At 37.9% G+C, this 18767-nt stretch overlaps 1 long non-coding RNA gene across 1 annotated transcript in view; it reads left to right on the forward strand.

Moving 5' to 3' along the window:
• The first annotated feature begins 2184 nt into the window (after positions 1-2184).
• The window catches only part of LOC127554794 (uncharacterized), a 119683-nt gene continuing 103100 nt past the window's right edge, over positions 2185-18767 (forward strand). The window contains exons 1-2 of the long non-coding RNA XR_007952072.1: positions 2185-2283; positions 2479-2558. This is a non-coding gene — a long non-coding RNA (uncharacterized LOC127554794). The remainder of the gene's footprint in view (positions 2284-2478; positions 2559-18767) is intronic.

An 18767-nucleotide genomic window follows, 5' to 3' on the forward strand; every position in this document is an offset into this window, starting at 1 on the left:
AGGGACTAGATCTGGTAGATGGACCTGAAAAACTAAGACCAGAGTTTTGAAATATTTTTTAAATTTGATTTTTTTAGTTTTTTATTTTCAAAATATATGCATAGAGAAGAGGCCATCTGCACCCAGAGCGAGGACTGTAGGGACTGATTATGGATCACAACATAGTATTTTCACATTTTTGTTATTTTTTTTTCTTTTCTTTCTCACCTTTTTCTTTTTTGATCTGTTTTTTTCTTGTGTAGCATGATAATTGTGGAAAAATATATAGAAGAATTATACATGTTTAACATATATTGGATTACCTCCTATCTAGGGGAGCAGTTAGGGAGAAGGGAGGGAGAAAAAACTGGAATACAAGGTTTTGCAAAGGTAAATGTTGAAAACGATACTATATTTTAAAAATTTTTATTAAAGTTTTTTATTTTCAAAATAGAAGAAAACAATAGAATGAGATAGACAAGAGTTCTTTTCAAGAAAATTAGATATATCAAGGGAGCATTTCATACAAAAATGGGCATGATACAAGATAAAAATAGTAGGGACTTGACAGAAGCAGATGAGGTGGCAAGAATACATACAAAAAATTATGTATGAAAGATCTTAAGATCATCAATAACCATGATCAATAGCTATGATCTAGAACAGATATCCTGAAAATGAAGTCAAGTAAGCCTTAGGAAGTATTGTTTACAACAAGGCTATAGAGATAATAGAATTCTAGCTGATCTATTTAAAATCTTAAAAAATCATGTTGTTTAAATAAAATAATGTTTAATTCAACAAGCCAACAAATTTGGGAAATTTAACTCATTTTACATGCCAATAAGGTTATGTTTTTGAAAACTAGGCTTTAGCAATATATGAACAGAGAATTACCAAAAGACCAGACTGTTTTTAAAAAGTCAGAGAAACTGGAAGACTAAATAGTTAGTATTTACTAGATTATGCAGAAAGCAAGGAAGTCCTAGAAAAACATACACTACTGCTTCATTGACTGCATTAAAACCTTTGTGGATCATAACAAAATGTAGCAAATCCTCCAAGAGATGGGACTATCAGATCATTCTGCTGGTCTTCTGAGGAACCTATATGCACAGTTAGAAGCAAACATGGAACAATTGATTGGTTTATGTTTGAAGAAAGAGTAAGAAAAGGCTGTATATTGTCACCTTATTTAACTTATGTGCAGAGCACATCATATGAAATACCAGGCTGGATAAATCAAAAACAAGAATTAAGGTTACTGGGAGAAATATCAACAATCTCAGATATACAGATGATACCATGCTGATGGCAGAAAGTGAAGGAGAATTAAAAAGCCTCTTGATAAGGATGAAAGAAAACCGTGAAAAACTGGTTTGAAGATTAACATAAAAAAACACAACTTCGAGCTTGGCAACTGATTCCATCACTTCCTGGCAAATAGAGGAAGAAGAAATGGAAGCAGTAACAGATTTTGTATTCTTGGGCTCAAAGATCAAAGCAGACAGCAACTATAGCCATGAAATTAAAAGATACTTTCTCCTTGGAAAGAAAGCTATGGCAAATCTGGACAGCATATTAAAAAGCAGAGACAACCTTGTCAACAAAGGTCTTTATAGTCAAAGCTATGGTTTTTCCAGTAGCAATGTGTGATGGTAAAATTTGGTCTATAAGGAAAGCTGAATTCTGTAGAATTGACCCTTTTTAATTGTAGTTCTGGAAAAGATTTTTGAGGGTCCCTTGGATGGGAGGGAAACCAAATCAGTCAAATCTTAAAGAAATTAATTCAGGCTGCTTACTGACAGGTCAAATACTGTTGCTGAAACTTAAATTCTTTGGTCACTTATTGAGGAAACAGGGCTCTTTGGAAAAGATCCTGATGATGGGAAAGATTGAAGGCAAAAGGAAAAATGGAGGTGAAAGTGAGATGGATAAATAGTGTCATGGAAGCAGTAAACATGAGCTTGGAAAGACCTTGGGGGACAGAAGACAGAGGAGCCTGGAGTTCTATGATTTATGAGGTAAGAAAGTCATACACAATTGAATGACTGACCAACAATAGTAACTACAATTGTTATGAAAATTTCCCTGACATCAGGTCATAATAGTAAGCAGGGCAAGATAAATGGAGCTTTGTCCCAAGAGAAATTGAATTCAGAGGGTCCCAAATTGGTCCCAAAGGAATTGGAGGACATTACTAAAGGTCACTAAAGGGAAGAAGGGCTAGGATGACTAATATTCCTGGTTCATCCTATAAATATGGTTCATCCAGCATGAGTGGTCCTGAAAATTCTAAGCCAGGTATATCCTCTTCCTGTGTTCTTGGGAATAGTTCACTGGACATCTAGTCAAAATGCATGCAGGGTGTGAGGTAGCTATCTTTGTACAGGGATATTGGGAGGGGAAGAGAAGAGTTAACTATTTTCAAGCTGTATGTTTCTAGCTTTGTGTTGCATTAATGACTTAGTACTAGTCTACTTGTTCCCTGTCTGGTAGATTAAAGGAAGATCTTAAGAATGACATCTTACGATGGGGAGAATAGAAACCTCCCTGAGGAACTGGTACTCTTTGTTCAGGTATGAGAGAACATCTTTTTGACAATGGGGTGGATGGCTGTAAACTCCCAATCCTTTCTATTTGAGTACAATTTGTTGATCAATCAACATACTTTTATTATTTACTATATATACTAAACATTATGCTAAGATCTGAAGATCCCAAACCAAAAAGTGAAGAGGGAAAGGCAACATGACCATATATAGATACATCAAAAACAAATAGAAAGAATAGAACGTAACTTTGGGGGAAGATAGTAGGAGCTGGGGGAGAACTGCTTCGCTCTCTTGTGCTTGGTCTTCCTGAGGAGCAGCAGACATATGTGCAAAGTTGAACCTATGGAAATAAAATAGAGTATTACAATATGTTCCTTTTTGCTACCCTTTTCCTCCCCCTGAAGAATGAAATCATTCAGGCTAACATATGTTTGTCTTGGTTCAGGTTATTAGACAAGCTCTCACTCTTATTAACTTTGCATTTTGGTGGAGGGTTCCAGATGGAGGGATGGAAAAACATTAAGCTTATCATGCACTGAGTACCATGCTAAATATTGAGAATACAAATAGAAAAACAAAACTGTCTTTGCTCTCAAGGAGATCATAATTTAATTGTATTAAACTTTTTGTTTGTCCTTCATTTTGGAAGAGAACCAAAATGGGGTTCTGACGCCATGACATGCAAGTGAACTGAATGTAAGTGAGGGAGGACTGGGCAAGGTCATCTGCCTCACTTTCCCCTCCAGAGCCATCTGGGTTCAGTGGCCAGATATAGATCAGGACAATTGAAGATAACCCTGGATGCAGTGGGAGACCTTGGTCTTTTTAACCTAAGGTCTTTAACAGTTATCAGAAGCCAAATAATGACCAAGAGGCTTGGGACCCATTGTTGGCCAATCAATGAGAGTTAGAGTGATTTGGATTTAAGTCATGGTCCATAAAACTATCTTGTTATGTTTCAGTGATCAAAATTTATATTGCTTTGGGCAGAGAACCTGCAGGTAAGGATATGATATTCTATGTGGATAAAGGGAAGGGAAGGAAAAGGAAAGGAGAAAGACAAACAGATGAAAGAAAGAAAGACAGAAAAGAAGAAAGAAAGGAAGGAAAGAAAGAAGGAAGGAAGGAAGAAAGGAAGAAAAAGAAAGAAAGAAATTAAATTTGTGTGACCCAATTGGCCAGTTCCAGTTAGGTCCTCAGTGAACAGCTCCTACTATTAGTTACATAGGTAGTTGCTTGTTCTTCATTCATAAAAAGATCTTCAGACTTTAGCATAATGTTTAGTATATATGATGAATAATAAAAGGAGGAGATGTCATGACTTGCAAATGGATTGTATTTAAGTGAGAGAGAGCTGTGAAAAGTTGGGTTAGACAACATGTAAGAGAACTCAGTTTTATGGCATATGGAAAGGACAAGTGGTACTTACATTCTGGTAGCTAGGAACAAAGTAAAGGGAAAGGCTCAGAGAAGCTTGGAGAGCAGTGAGAGGGCAGATGGTCTTCAACCAATGATGGTTTAGAAGAGGGTAGTTGGTCTGAGGGTAAAGTAGAATAAGGATTGGGATTACTTCCAGCAGAAACATACCACTCTTTTGGGAACTGAGCAATGGAAAGTTGGAATAAGAATGAGAAGGTCCCTATCTAGTTCTTTGCGATGGTAGCTGCTGGTGGTTTTTGGTCCAGTGGTTGTTGTAAGGCAGCTGTTATTATCATAGAAGCACATACTTTGAGGGCTGGAAGGGACCTCAGAGACCATCTAGGGCAACCCATACATGAAATGTATCCCCAACATAAATCTCATCTTGTTCCTTGGGCCAGGTCTCCCTCCCCATCTGCACAAGCAGAAGTTGACTGTAGACAGGGATGGTGTTGTTTGAGGAGAGAAGCATGTCAGAACAACCTTGTCTCCCACATTTACCATCTTTGGGCCCCCGGAGAGCAGCATTCCAATTTAGTGCAGTTAGCAAGAATAATTGGCTAAAATAGGAAGCTATCATCATCTCTCTCTCTTCCCGTTCACAGCCAAACTCTAGAAAAAGCTGTCTACACATCTCATCACCACTTCGCCTCCTCCTACTTACTGCTCAACCTCTTACAGTCTGGCTTTCAACTTTACCACCAACTGAAACTGTTCTTTTAATGTTATCAAATGATCTCTGGAAACTGCTGACTCTGACAGCCTTTTTCTAGGTCTTCATTCTTCTTGACTTCTCTGTAGATTATACCATTGACCTTTTCTTTGATGATCTATTCACCTTCAGCTTTCATGACACTTCTCTCACCTGCTTCTTCATCTCCTGGCTGACCATTCTTTCTCTTTATGTATACTTCCAGAGCCATATATCCAGCCCAAATATCTCTCCTGAGCTCCAGTCCTGCCTCATCAATTGCTGTTGGACATCTCCACCTTGGTGTCATAGACAACTCAAACTCAACATATTTAAAATGGAGCCTTTGTTCAATTTTAGAATATTTTGTTTTAGACAAATTTTTCTGCCATTCCACCCATTTTCTTACCTTCTTTTTTTTCTGCTGAAGACATTACCTTCCTTCCTATTACCCAGTTTCACAATTTTTGCACTATTCTCTAGTTTTCCCTCTCTCCCTTTCTATATCTAATCAATAGCTTAGTTCAAAGGATTCTGCCTCACCATGTCTCTCATTCATTTCCATTCTTTCCATTTATACAGTTCCCTTCTCTCTCTGATCAGACTATATGCATTCTAAGCCAGGCATGCAACTCTTTTTTTAATGGGAGGTGATAAAGAGGAAACAAATATGTTTTTTCCTGGCTTAATGTCCTGATGAAAGGTAATGACATCATTGATATTTTAAAGCAGAAAGGAAGAAAGCTAGAGTTTTAGTGAGACGTTCCTCTATCAGAGGTCCTCAAACTATGGCCCGTGGGCCAGATGCAGCAGCTGAGGACATTTATCCCCCTCACCCAGGGCTATGACATTTCTTTATTTAAAGGCCCACAAAACAAAGTTTTTGTGTTTACTATAGTCCAGCCGGGTCTGAGGGACAGTGAACTGGCCCCTTATTTAAAAAGTTTGAGGACCTCTGTCTTAGACTATCAAATGCCCTCAAGCCTAGAATTTTTCAGGGTTTTATAGAGTCTGTATCTCATGACCCTCCATTCCAATAACCACAACAATTTGGATAGATCCAACAAATTTGAAAACTCAGATTGTAAACTCTTAGATGGCAGAGCTAATGCCACTTGGAGGCATGTACATTGCTTAACAGATGGAGAAATTTAATTTTTGATGATGATGAATTTCTAGAATTCTGCCTCTGGAAAGTATTATGTTTAATCTGATTGTGATTTAGAACTAGATGGAACTTCACAAGCCAATGAATCTGACCTCCTCACTTTGCAGATGACCTATAGCGGGTTTAGGAGACTTGTCCAGGATTGGATTGTCTAGGATTGTATAGTTAGTTGTGTGTCTAAGTCAGAGAACAATCCTAGATCTTTAGGTACATTTTAGTGCTCTATCCATGAAATTGTATTGTGATTCTAGGCAGATATGGGCCTATTGTGTTCTCAGAGCCTTAAACCTTCTTTGTTAATATATTTAATTCTCTCAAGAATAGCATCTTTGGTCTATCCTAATTTCTTTATCCTAATTTGGCCTATCCTAGTATACCCAGACCTAAAAAAAATCTAAGGATTAGAAGAGACCTCAGAGTTCATTTAGTCCTACAGCATTTACAAGTGGTGAGCTTATTTTGTTCCCAGATGTCTTGAAGATTCAATTCCCTGTCTGTGTCCCTAAGACTGGTCCTTTTTTTCCCTTGGCCCCTTCCTACTCTGCCTTGTTATGCCATATACACTCTTCTCACCCTCAATCTTTCTGACTCCAAAAAAAATTAACTTTTCTTCCCTGAAAGGAAAGGATTTGTGTCACTAATATGAAATATCAGCACTAGGATGAGTCCTAGTGGTAGCAGGGGTCCCTCTGATGATTGTTACAATGATGGTTCCTATAGAGATTAGCAGCTTCAGGGGCAATCCTCTGGGATTGCTGTTTATACTCATTACTGAACACAAAAGGCCCTTTCAAGGAAACATTGAAACTGAGAGAAAAGACAAGCACAAAGCTGCTTTTACAGGCTGTTTCCTGCGTCTATCTTTTTCAACCTCTCTCTCTGTCTCTGTCTCTCTGTCTCCCTCCCTCCTCTCTCTGTCTCTCTCTGTCTGTTGCTGTCTCTCTCTGTCTTTCTGTCTTTGTCGCTGTCTCTCTGTCTCTGTCTCTGTCTCTCTCTCTTCCTCTCTCTGTTACTCTGTCTCTCTGTGTCTCTCTTCCCTCCCTTTTTCTGTCTGTATGTCTTTCTTATCCCATTTCTGTTTTTGTGTGTATCTCTCTCTTTCTCTGTGTTTGTTTCTCTGTCTCTGTGTCTATCACCATCTCTCTTTCTCTGTCTCTGTCTTCTCTCTCTCTCTCTGTCTCTGTCTTTCTCTCTCTCTCTATTTGTTTCTCTGTCTCTGTGTCTATCGCTGTCTCTTTGTCTCTCTCTGTGTCTGTCTCTCTCGTTCTCTCTCTGTCTCTGTCTCACTCCCCTCCCTCTGTCTGTCTGTGTGTCTTCCTCACTCCATTTCTGTTTTTGTGTGTCTCTATCTTTTAATTATTTTATTTATTTAGGATAAATTATATTATTGACATCACAATCCCTGAGACAGTCCTGTAAGTCTTCCTGGCTCCTCTCTAACCCTTCCCCAACCTCTCCTCATTTCTTCCTTTATTCTCTAGACCCTGCCCCTGCTTCCATACCCTTTTTTGCACTCCAACTTAAAAAGGTTGTCTTCATTCTGAACATGTTGCTTAATCATATATGATTCTGTCCTGCTTAGTCATATTTGGTTAAGCCTGTGAGCTCTTTCATGTAATAAATGGCATCCTCTGACCATGATAAATGTTTTGTGAGTTCTTCACATCTCGAACCACTATCCTAAAATTGCTACTTCAAGGGGATTTTTTTGATAGTCTTGTCTCCTTGCTGCTGAGAATAGAGTCATTGATGTTGTATCTTAAAGAGAATAGCTGGAGATATATAGAATCACAGAATTTGAGAGTTGGGAGGCATCTCAGTGATCATCAACTCTATCCTATACATGAAAGGAGTCCCACATAATATCCCTGACAAGTGGTCATCTGCCCTCTGCTTGAAGACCTCCAATGAAGAAAACCTAATTCCTCTCCAAGGCATATTATATACTTTGAGGAAGTTTTATTTATTTCTTCTCTTAGAAATGGAAATAATTGGGTGCTATTCTTTTTTTCTTCCAACCTACCTTGGATAATTTAATTTCTCATCTGAGAGCCTTGATGGTTTTACTCAATCATTTTTTGAAAGACAAACTGCTTCTTTCATTCCTGGAAGTTTCAGCATTATTTTGTAAGTTACAAATGTCCAGCTATCCATTTCCATTTCCCCTTCACCCTTGGTCCAGTTTTCTATTTGTTTCACTCACTTATCAATTTGTATTAGCTTCTAAATGTTTCTTTTACCTGTTCTTACTTTGCCTTATCTAACTACCTTCTCCTTTTCCTTGAGTCTTCTTATACAGGTTGTGCTTTCTAATTCTCCTTGATCCTCCTTAATCCTCTTTAATCCTTTTATATTCTCCTCAATTCTCTTTCCACTTATTCTTACAAATTGAAGCAGAAACTGTACCTGGAGATTTTTCTTTCAAATTTCCTCAATTTCCCCAAAAGTTTGCAATGTTGTCTTCTCCAAATTCAATCTCTGATATGCTTCACTAAATTGCGCCAAATCTCCCATACAATGCTCTTCTTGTTTGGCACAAATTCTCTCTTCTTTCTTCACCTTGTCCTACTGAAACCAGTAGGAGAGCGGGACAGGAGCTTAGATCTCCTAGCATTACCCTCTCTCCCCCGCCTCTCCCCGCCTGCCCGCATTGTTGTAAGAAGCAAATGCCATAATATTTGTAAAATATTTTACACTGCCTGGCTTATAGTATTTTACAAATGCTAGCTTACTGTTGGTTCCCAAGAGACACTTGTTAAATTTTCAGTGTGAGCATTTATACCTGGAAAATCAGTAAATACTACAAATCAGGGCTTGGAGTATGTTTAATCTCTAGGTATAAGAAAGTGATGCAGAAAGTGTTAATAAGAGATTCAACTTAAAAAAAAAAAAACAACCCAACAATCCAAAACTACCTACCTTGCTTTCCAGAATTTCTAGTTGTTAAACATTTACCAGCACTTTCTTGCTCCTCAGGGAATTGAGTATGGATTTGAGAGAAAGTGCTACAGATTTGGAATCAAAATAAAAATCCTGGATCTGTCATTTACTTTAACTTGCATGATTTGGGAGATTAAATGAGTTAGAGGACTTGTGTTTAAATTCTGCTGTTGACCCTTATTTAAGTAACTAGATGTTATAGTGGAAAGAACACTAAACTTGGAATCAAGAAGATTCAAATTTGAATTCTCTAGATATTAGCTATGCAACCTTGGGCAAGTTATTTAAACCTGTCTCCCTCAGTTTCTTCATCTGTAAAATGGAGATAATAATAGCATCAATCTTTTGAAAATCAAATGAAATAATATATATAAAATATCTTGCAAACCTTAAAGTGCTAAATAAATGCTATTATTATTATTATAATTTCGTAGTAGGGCTTTGGTTTACTTATTTGAAAAAAAATACAGGGGATTAGGTTTCTGAGGTCTTTTCAAGCCCTGTGATTAATGATCTTATGAACTTTGGGCTTTAAGAGTTTCATCATTTGTGCAGTGGTTTGTGAATTAATTGGGACAAAATAAAAAATCACATTTATTTCTATACAATAAATCTTACAACTTTTTTACATCTTAAAAAAACTTTTAGTATACAATATGTCCTCTGTTTGCTATAATCACTTGTTTTATATGATTTGGCATTGAGTTTGCAAGATTTTGTCACATTCTTTAATTTTTACTAAAAAATGTTATACTTTTATCATATTAGATATTAAGTGCACTTTCGAAAAAAACAGTCTATTCTTTTTAGTCTAGTCTTGATTATATTCTAAAGAATTTCAATGATGTTTGAATCAGGTTAGTTGCCAGGACACTGAAGGATACTTATCTCTTTCTCTTGGATGACTTTATTAACCTTTTGTAAAATGTAGAAGGGCACAAGGTCACAGTGTAATATTGCATCTGCATTGGAAAATTTCCATAATTTCGGAGCAATTCCAGATATATCAATTCAAAATATTTCTGTAATAATTTTAATACATCGGTATTTATATCAGATTATTCCCTCAAGTGGAGTTTGTTCTGGGCCCTTTTGCTGGTCAATTGATGAAAGTGAGAGTGATTTTCGTTTAAGCCATATTTCTTAAGAAAGAAATCTAGTCTCTGATCCTTCCTTTCCCAAAAGAATGTAAATTTTAATTGCCAAACTAAAACAAGGCCTAAATTATTAACCTAGTCATTTCTGCTTTGGCCAGAAACCCTCAGGGTCTTCTCCTCCTAGATTCGTTTATTCATTCATATATATATATATATATATATTTTTTTTTTTTTTTTGGACTAGGTGAAAGAGGAGATTCTTTGCAACAATTGCTACCTAGCCTTAATCATTGAATAGATGAAAACTGAGACCTGTTGAAAATCTTAGCTTAAAAAAGCCAAACTCTCCCATTTCAACCAGGACCATCTCAGTCCTCCTGATTTATGTCTGGCCACTGAACCCAGATGGAGGAGAAAGTGAGGCAGGTAAACTTGCCCAACCTCCCTCACTTAAATCCAGATTACTTACATGACATAGCATCCTCTTCCTGATGTCATGGTCCTCTTCCGGAAGGAAGGACAAACAACAACATGAAGGATATTCATCCTTTTCTCACTGAATGACACGATTTGACTTTCTCTCTGTCTCTGTCTCTCTGTCTCTCCCTCTCTCTGTGTCTGTCTCTCTGTTTTATCTTTGTCTCTCTGTTCGTTCTCTCTCTCTCTCTCTCTCTCTCTCTCTCTCTCTCTCTCTCTCTCTCCTCTGTGTCTGTTTCTCTTCCTTTCTGTCTTTCTCTCTTCCTCTCTGTCTCTCTGTCTCTGTCTTTGTCTCTCTCTCTTTCTCTCTCTTCTCTCCCCCCCCTCTCTCTGTCTCTGTCTCCTCTGTCTCTCTGTCTCTGTCTCTCTTTCTCTCCCTCTCTGTCTGTCTCTGTCTCTGTCTCCCTCTCTCTTTGTCTGTCTCACTCCCCTTCTCTCTGTGACTCTGTCTTTCTCTCCTGTGTCTCTGTCTTTGTCTCTCTTGCTGTCTCTCTCTTCTGTCTTTGTCTCTCTCTTCCTCTCTCCCTCTCTCTCTGTTTCTCTGCCCCTCTCTCTTTGTCTTTGTCTCTGTCTCTGTCTCTCGCTGTTTCTCTCTTCTCTGTCTCTGTCTCTCCTTCCCTCTCTCTTTGTCTCTGGTTGTCTGTAAGTCTCTCTCTGTCTCTGTCTCTCTCTGGCTCTCTGTCTGTCTCTTTCTCTGTCTCTCTGTCTCTTTCTTTTTTTCTCTCTCTCTTTCTTACTCTCTCTCCCAATCTCTCTCCTATCTTTCTTTCTCTTTCTCCAATCTCTCTCTCTTCTCTTTCTTCTCTCTTCTCTGTCTCTGTCCCTCTGTCTCTTTCTCTTTCTGTCTCTCTCTTTCTCTCTCTGTGTCTCTGTCTGTCTGTCTCTGTCTCTGTCTGTCTGTCTGTCTCTCTCTCTCACACACAAACACTTCCTTCTACCACACACTCTGGGAGATAATAAGACATTCTAGATAATAAAGATTAATACAATAATAATAAGAATACCAAACCCAGCCTCAGCTATCCAGGGCAGACTGAATATTGCATAAAGACCTTATGAAAACAAGGTTGAGTCCTATTCTATATGATATAATTTCTACCACATACCATATTGCAGTTGATGTATACTACTAAAGCAAGGGCAATTAAGTGCAATTGACAGGCAATAAACAAGAGTTAGGTACCTATTATTATTCTATGTTCCAGGCACCGTGTATACAAATATAATGAATGAAACCATTTGTACTCGAAAGATGCTTATGTTCTAAGACTCCAATCAGGAAAGATTCCAGGAACTCAATTCCATCTGTGAAAGGAGCTGGGTCATCTTCCTTTTTACAGTGCCCCCCAGGTACCTACAGATTGATGTGCAGGAGAGGCTGTCACAACAATTTTTCTGGAAGTAGGAGTCAGCAACGAGGACAGTATCCAATTCAAGTTTCAAAAGACTTTGCAGTGCATGCACCTGATTTGAATTATGTCTTATAACTCCAAGGGGAAACCTCAGATATCTCCCAAGGATCCTACTGGGTTCTTGGGAAATGATACAAGTCCTTAGGACGTTGGCTCCAGAAATATTAGAGATGGAGATTCTCATTCTCCAAAAGTCTAAAATACTATGGGAACCTAGGGACCTAGTCCTTTGGATCACTTACTCCATCCTTCCACATTGAGTAAGACTTTTCTTCAACTGGGTAAGTCAAATGTATCTATTTTGTTTTGAGAGAACTGTGGAGGGGATTTTTTCAAACCTAAAAAAATATATTTAACCAAAATATCCTTGCCCATTCTCCATCTTACCCATTGCCCCTCTATTTGGAAAAGACTTGTGGATGTTGGTGTTGAATACCCAGGGGATACAGAACTGAGATCTAGGAGAGACCTCAGTGACTTGATCACCTTTTTAGAGCCAGGGAAGAGGAAGAAGAGAACATCTAGACTCCTCACAAAGTTGCTTAGGCTCTATGGCTGTGGGGGATACGGTCCCTGGTGTGTTTTTATCAGCATTTCCATCCAATATTCCCTGGCTGCTTTGTCTTTGCTTTGCATTTTATCGATACCACCAGCAGATCCTGCTGTCCCCTTCTGTGGGTTTATTAATATTGCCCTCTGATCTATGGGTAGCTGCCACACTTTATATTCTAGCCCCATCCCAGCTTCTCCAAACCCAGACACCATATTTAATTAGATTTTCTCCCTGGCTCAGGCAAACACAAATTGAACTCCCAGTATATCTCTATTGCACTGGAGTTAAAGCCTGGCAGAAGCAGACAGCTCTCCTTCTTTTTCTCTTCTCTTTTCACTTTCTGCCCTCCCCCACATTAATATTCTTACACAAGAGCTAACTTCCAAGTTAAATTCTTGGTTCCAAACTCTGAAACTCATCCTCCATGTCACATGTTGCCTTTGAGAAGAATAATGTGCTAAAAGGCTTTACTCTTAAAACTTTGTTGATATCTCCCAAGATATCTCTTGGTTCAGATCAAAGACAAGAAAGTGTGAGTGACAGGGAAAGTAAGGTGTTATTAAGAGTTGAGGTTTTCATCTATCTGGAACAATTTAAAACAAACTCATTAACCTTTCTAGGTTCTCTCCTCTTCAACCCTAAGAATCTATGATTCCATCACTAGCATAATTTCATAGATAAATCTCTTGTTTTCATTGCTTCAGTTACAGATAGATAAATCTGTAAAATGAGTTGGTGAACAAACTTGACTTTTTTTTGAGGCTATGAGATGAGACACTCTCAGGGATATATCTACCTTCTGGACAAATTGCAAGGAACATGGAGCCAGGGAGAAAGGACAAATAGAGAATCAGCATTGAATTCTCTTATAGTCAGTGCATTGAGATAGCTTGACTGTCCTTCTGTATAAAAGGCTTTTTGGTTGTAGCTTTAAAAAAAAGTGAATTATAGGATAACAATAATAATAACAAAATAATAATATTATCATTTACATAGTGCTTAATGTTTGCAAAATGCTTTGTATATGTTATCTCCCTTGATTCTCATAACAGTTTAGTGAGATAGATGCGATGGAAACTGAGACAGAGATAGGTTAAGTGACATACCCAGGAATGTACATCTAGTAAGTTTTTGAGGAAGGATTTGAACTCAGGTCTTTCTAACTTTCTCAAAGAATATGAACAGACAATTCTCAGACAAAGAAATTAAAACTATAGCCATATGAAAGTATGCTCCAAATCATTATTAATCAGAGAAATGAAAATTAAGACAACTCTGAGATACTACTACATACCTGTCAGATTGGCTAGAATGACAGGGAAAGACAATGTGGAATGTTGGAGGGGGTGTGGGAAAACAGGGACACTGATACATTGTTGGTGGAATTGTGAACACATCCAGCTGTTCTGGAGAGCAATTTGGAACTATGCTTAAAAAATTATCAAACTGTGCATACCCTTTGATCCAGCAGTGTTACTTCTGGGCTTATGTCCCAAAGAGATACTAAAGAAGGGAAAAGGACCTGAATGTGCCAAAGTGTTTGTGGCAGCCCTGTTTGTAGTAGCTAGAAGCTGGAAAATGAATGGATGCCCATCAATTGGAGAATGGTTGAGTAAATTGTGGTATATGAACCAGGAGATCATTATATACCTCAACAATGATACTGTTTGAGGATGTATTCTGATGGAAGTGGATCTCTTCGATAAAGAGAGCTAATTCAGTTTCAGTTGATCAAGGATGGACAGAAGCAGCTACACCCAAAGAAAGAACAATGGGAAATGAATATAAATTGCTTGCATTTTTGTTTTTCTTCCCGGATTATTTCTACCTTCTGAATCCAATTCTCCCTGTGCAACAAGAGAACTGTTCGGTTCTGCACACATATATTGTATCTAGGATATACTGTAACCTATTCAACATGTAAAGGACTGCTTGCCATCTGGGGGAGGGAGTGGAGGGAAGGAGGGGAAAAATTGGAACAGAAGTGAGTGCAAGGGATAATGCTGTAAAAAATTACCCTGGCATGGGTTCTGTCAATAAAAAGTTAAAAATAAAATAAAAAAAAGGTCTTTCTGACTTTCTGACTTTTATGAACTTTAGAGGCCATCAAATCCAACCATATCAATTTACAGATGAGGAAAGCAAGGTCCAGAAAAGCTTAATTAGACACATTGCCAATAAATGTTTCCAGCAAGATGGAACTCCATTCTTCCTTTCTCCAAGAGCAATGCTCTATCCACCATATCATTTTTTTCCATTTGCAGCAAGGTTGGTAGTAATACATGAAAACTGGAGGCAGAGCAAATTTGGTTTATGCCTTTGGTCATTTGCTCATTCTTGTTCCTGGGAAATGTGGATAGAGCTTATAACCATGGACTCACCTGGTTTCCTCTCGCCTTCCTGAGTACAGGTGACTTTGACAGAGAATAGCCCAAAGGCGATAACATCATTAGGGAGTTCACTGGAGACTCCTTTATCTTCTTCCTTTTCTGCCAGTAAAAGTCTGTTTGCTTCAGTCAATAGAAACTAATTAAGCTATTTATCTGGAAAGAACAGTCCAAACATTGTGAGTGTTATAGATCATTCATTCACTAAATAAATATCCATTAAGCACCTACTCTGTGCCTTACACTAAACGAGATATTAGGGAAATATAAAGTTTATTACATATGAAAATCTTTATCTCCCTGATCTCAAGAGGTTTACTGTCTAATAATGGAATTAGAAACAAAATAAAGACAAACTACAATGTTCGATATTACCTAAAAAGAGCACCAAAGGGTAATAAAATCACAAAAGAATTAACAAGTATTTAAGTGCTTCCTATTTGCCAGCACATGCCTATTAGCCATGTGCTAAGTGTTGAGGACACTAAGCAAGGCAAAAGCAATCTTTGTGCTCAAAGAGCAATCATTCCAATGGGAGAAACAATATGCAAACTTTATGTACAAAGTAGGTGAGATAATAAGAGGAGAAGAGAAGATTTTTCTCTAAGTAGTTTCAATTTTTTTTTTTTTTGATAAAAGCTGAAGACATGTCCTCAGCTGAGTGGGTGGAGGAATGGGGTGCCACAGCAGGCTTGAGAACAAACAAAAAGTTTTGAAACATCTGCTGGGGAGAGTGGGATATTAGATTGATGAGTGGAGAATAGAAGAGTTGACTTGCTACTGGAAAGGCCCAATTGAAATTAGATAACAAATTTGTAGTAAATGCAATCATCAGTTCCATGACTTCCTCCAGCAGTACTAAATAGGAGCAAAGATAAATGGCACAAATAACCCAGGATTATAGTTTGACAAGGTATGTTTGATAATAAGGCACAGGGACAAGGCATTTGAGAATGGAAGATGATGAAGAGTTGAATTCTCTTACTAAGATCAAGATAGGGAAGTAAGGCAAATATAGCCAGTACAGGGGTAAGTAGATAACCTGGGACATAGCTGAGAGGTGGAGGGACTGGAAATTATGATGAATAGAGTTAGGCATTGTAAAGCAAAAGGAAGTGGAAATGTAAAAGATTATGATCAGATAAAGACATTTCAGAATTTACAAACATGGTAATAAACCACTTGTTGGTGATAGCAAAATCAAAGAATTAAACACCTGTGTATAGCTGAAGTGGAATAGAGGACAGGATAAACAGAATTGAGTCTATTGAAGAACTGGAAAGAGTGGCAGTAATTGTGGTAGAGAGAAAGACTATAGTTGTGCTATAGTCAGCAAGTAATTTATTAAGTACTTATTATGTTCCAGGCACTGAATTTATTGAAGAAAAAGAAATATGTCTTAAAATTCAAAAGAAAATGGACACAAGATAATTCCAAATTTGGTGCTAAATTTCAATGGTGAAAACCTCGAAGGAGGATTAAATACAAAGTGATAATGGTAGAAAGTAAAGCCTCAAAAGTGGTATTGGAGTAAAAGGAATATTTTTATTCTTCCGTTGCAACCCCTGTTTTGAAATAATGTTCAACATTCACTCTTGCAAAACATTGTGTTCCATTTTTTTCCCTCCCTTCTCCTCCCTCTCTCCCCTAGATAGCAAGTAATCCAATATATGTTAAACATGTGCAATTCTCCTGCACATATTTTCACATTTATTATGCTGCAGAAGGAAAAAAATAGATCAAAAAGGAAAAAAAGTGAGGAAGAAAAAAGCAAGCAAACAACAAAAATGTGAAAAAAGTATATTGTGATCCACATTCAGTTCCCATAGTTCTCTTTGCAGATGGCTCTCTCCATCCCAAGTTTAATGGAACTGGCCTGAATCATCTTATTGTTGAAAAGAGTCATGTCCATCACAGTTGATCATCACATCATCTTGTTGCCTTGTACAATGATCTCCTGGTTCTTCTCACTTCACTTAGCATCAGTTCATGTAAGTGTATTTGGGCTTTTCTGAAATCATCCTCCTGATTGTTTCTTACAGAACAATAATATTCTAACATTCATGGACCATAACTTTTTCAGCCATTCTCCAATTTATGGGCATCCACTCAGTTTCCAGTTTCTAGCCATTACAAAAAGGGCTGCCACAAATAGTTTTGTACATGTGGGTCCCTTTCCCTCTTTTAAGATCTCTTTGGGATATAGATCCAGTAAGAGACACTGCTGGATCAAAGGGTATACAGTTTGATAGGTCTTTGGGCATAGTTTCAAATTAGTGCAGCTAGTTCTGAAAAGAGTGGTCAGGGAAGCACTGTTATCCATATGGAGACAGACCTTAGTGAATGCCCAAAATGGAAAGAATGAGAAAGGAAGAAGTTACTTTTGGAGTAGATATCTTAGAAGGCACAGTGGAAGGGATGGGCAGATTCAGAGTGGGACCCTGAGGGCATAGGATGGGAGTTAGGAGTGAATGGTTGAGGATGAGGAATAGAGTTTTTAGTTAGAGTTTGGGGGTTTGGAATCACTAGAATATAAAGTCTAGGAGTAGTGGGAATGTGAGCAGCTGAGAATGGTTGTTGGAGGGGAGTCTGTTGAACAAAGCAGGTGAGTAGATTGTTCAAGCTTCTCTCTCCACAGGTTCCCACCCCACAGCAGATGATGTTATATCCTTATAAATCCCAAGGAAGTCTGACTCACAAAAGTACCTGGAGTTTAGGCAGGGGAAACAAAAATATGAGTTTGGGAAGTCTGAGAGCTTGGTTAGTAAGTAGGAGGTGGACTTTGTTGGGAAAGTTCTTTCTGGTGAAACTGGAAGCTGTGGAGGTAGGATTTCAATTGTCCTGTAAAAGATGAAAAAGAAGGACTTCTGGCCATAGGGTCAGCATGAACAAAAGCATGTGAGAACACATGTGATGTATCTGAGGAAAATAATGATAGTTAGCATTAAAAGGTTTGCAAAACCCTTTAGCTATATGCTCTCTTTTGATCCCAACAACAACCTTCTGAGGTAAGTTTTATTATTACTTCTATTTCACAGATGAGGAAACAGGCTCAGTTAGGTTAAATGATGTACCTCGCCAAGTAAGTGAATGAAACAGGATTCCAACTCTGGTCTTATACATCAAAGTATTATTCAATTATCTGAGACTCTTATCATAGAGAAAATTTTCTTTTTAAATTAGAAATATAAGTAATAGGGGAAGCAGAATATAGTGAGGTCAGACAGGAAGAAGGGTCAGGTAAAGGATTGTGCTGAGAAATGGATTGGTCAAGACAAAATTAGTAGTCTTTGGTTACATTAAATTCAATACCTGTAGCACTTTATAGTTGTTCAGGTTTCTTGGCTTTGAAAAAAAAGATTGTGGAAGGTCTTGAATGCAAGTCAGTTTGGCAATTACACTGGTTTAGGGATAGAAGAGAACATGATCATAGAACTGTTTTAGAAGGATTATTCAGATAGTGGTGGAGAGAATGAACTAGAGAAAACAGAGTAGAATAAGAAAGACCAGGAGAGAGTATTATACAATAGCCCAGACAAGAAGAAATAAGAATATAAACTAGGGTGACTTTATTCAGAGGGGAGAGTAAGAGCCAGGTGCAAGAGAGAGTTTCGAGGTAGAAAGAACAGCAGCTGAATGGATATGTGGGGTGAGGAACAGGGAAGAGTAGAATGAATGAATGGAAAAGAATTTATTTACCACTTACTCTGTGCCTAACTCTACGCTGAGCTTTGGGAATACAGTTCCTCAAATAAGCCAGGCCTTACCCTTGAGGGAGATAGTACATGGAAGAAAATAGTTTCTAGGGAAGAGTGTTTTGGTCTGGACAGTCACAGGACTGGTGAGTAGAATGACAGAGCAGTTTTATTGTCCTTGAAGGCAATAGTGCTGTTGATTTAATTATAGTTCTTAGGACAAGGGGTGTTGTTGATAGTGGTTAGTATGATGGTGATACCATGGGGGAAAATGGTCTGGGTGAATATGAATATTTATGGTCACAGGGAATTCAGAATGAACTTCTGGACATGGTATTTGGAGGTCAGATTTAGAAGGCAGCCTGGGAGACTGAGTGAATGGATCATCAACTGG

The sequence above is a fragment of the Antechinus flavipes genome, chromosome 3, assembly GCF_016432865.1.
Source record: "Antechinus flavipes isolate AdamAnt ecotype Samford, QLD, Australia chromosome 3, AdamAnt_v2, whole genome shotgun sequence".
In the NCBI taxonomy this organism is placed as follows: Eukaryota; Metazoa; Chordata; class Mammalia; order Dasyuromorphia; family Dasyuridae; genus Antechinus; species Antechinus flavipes.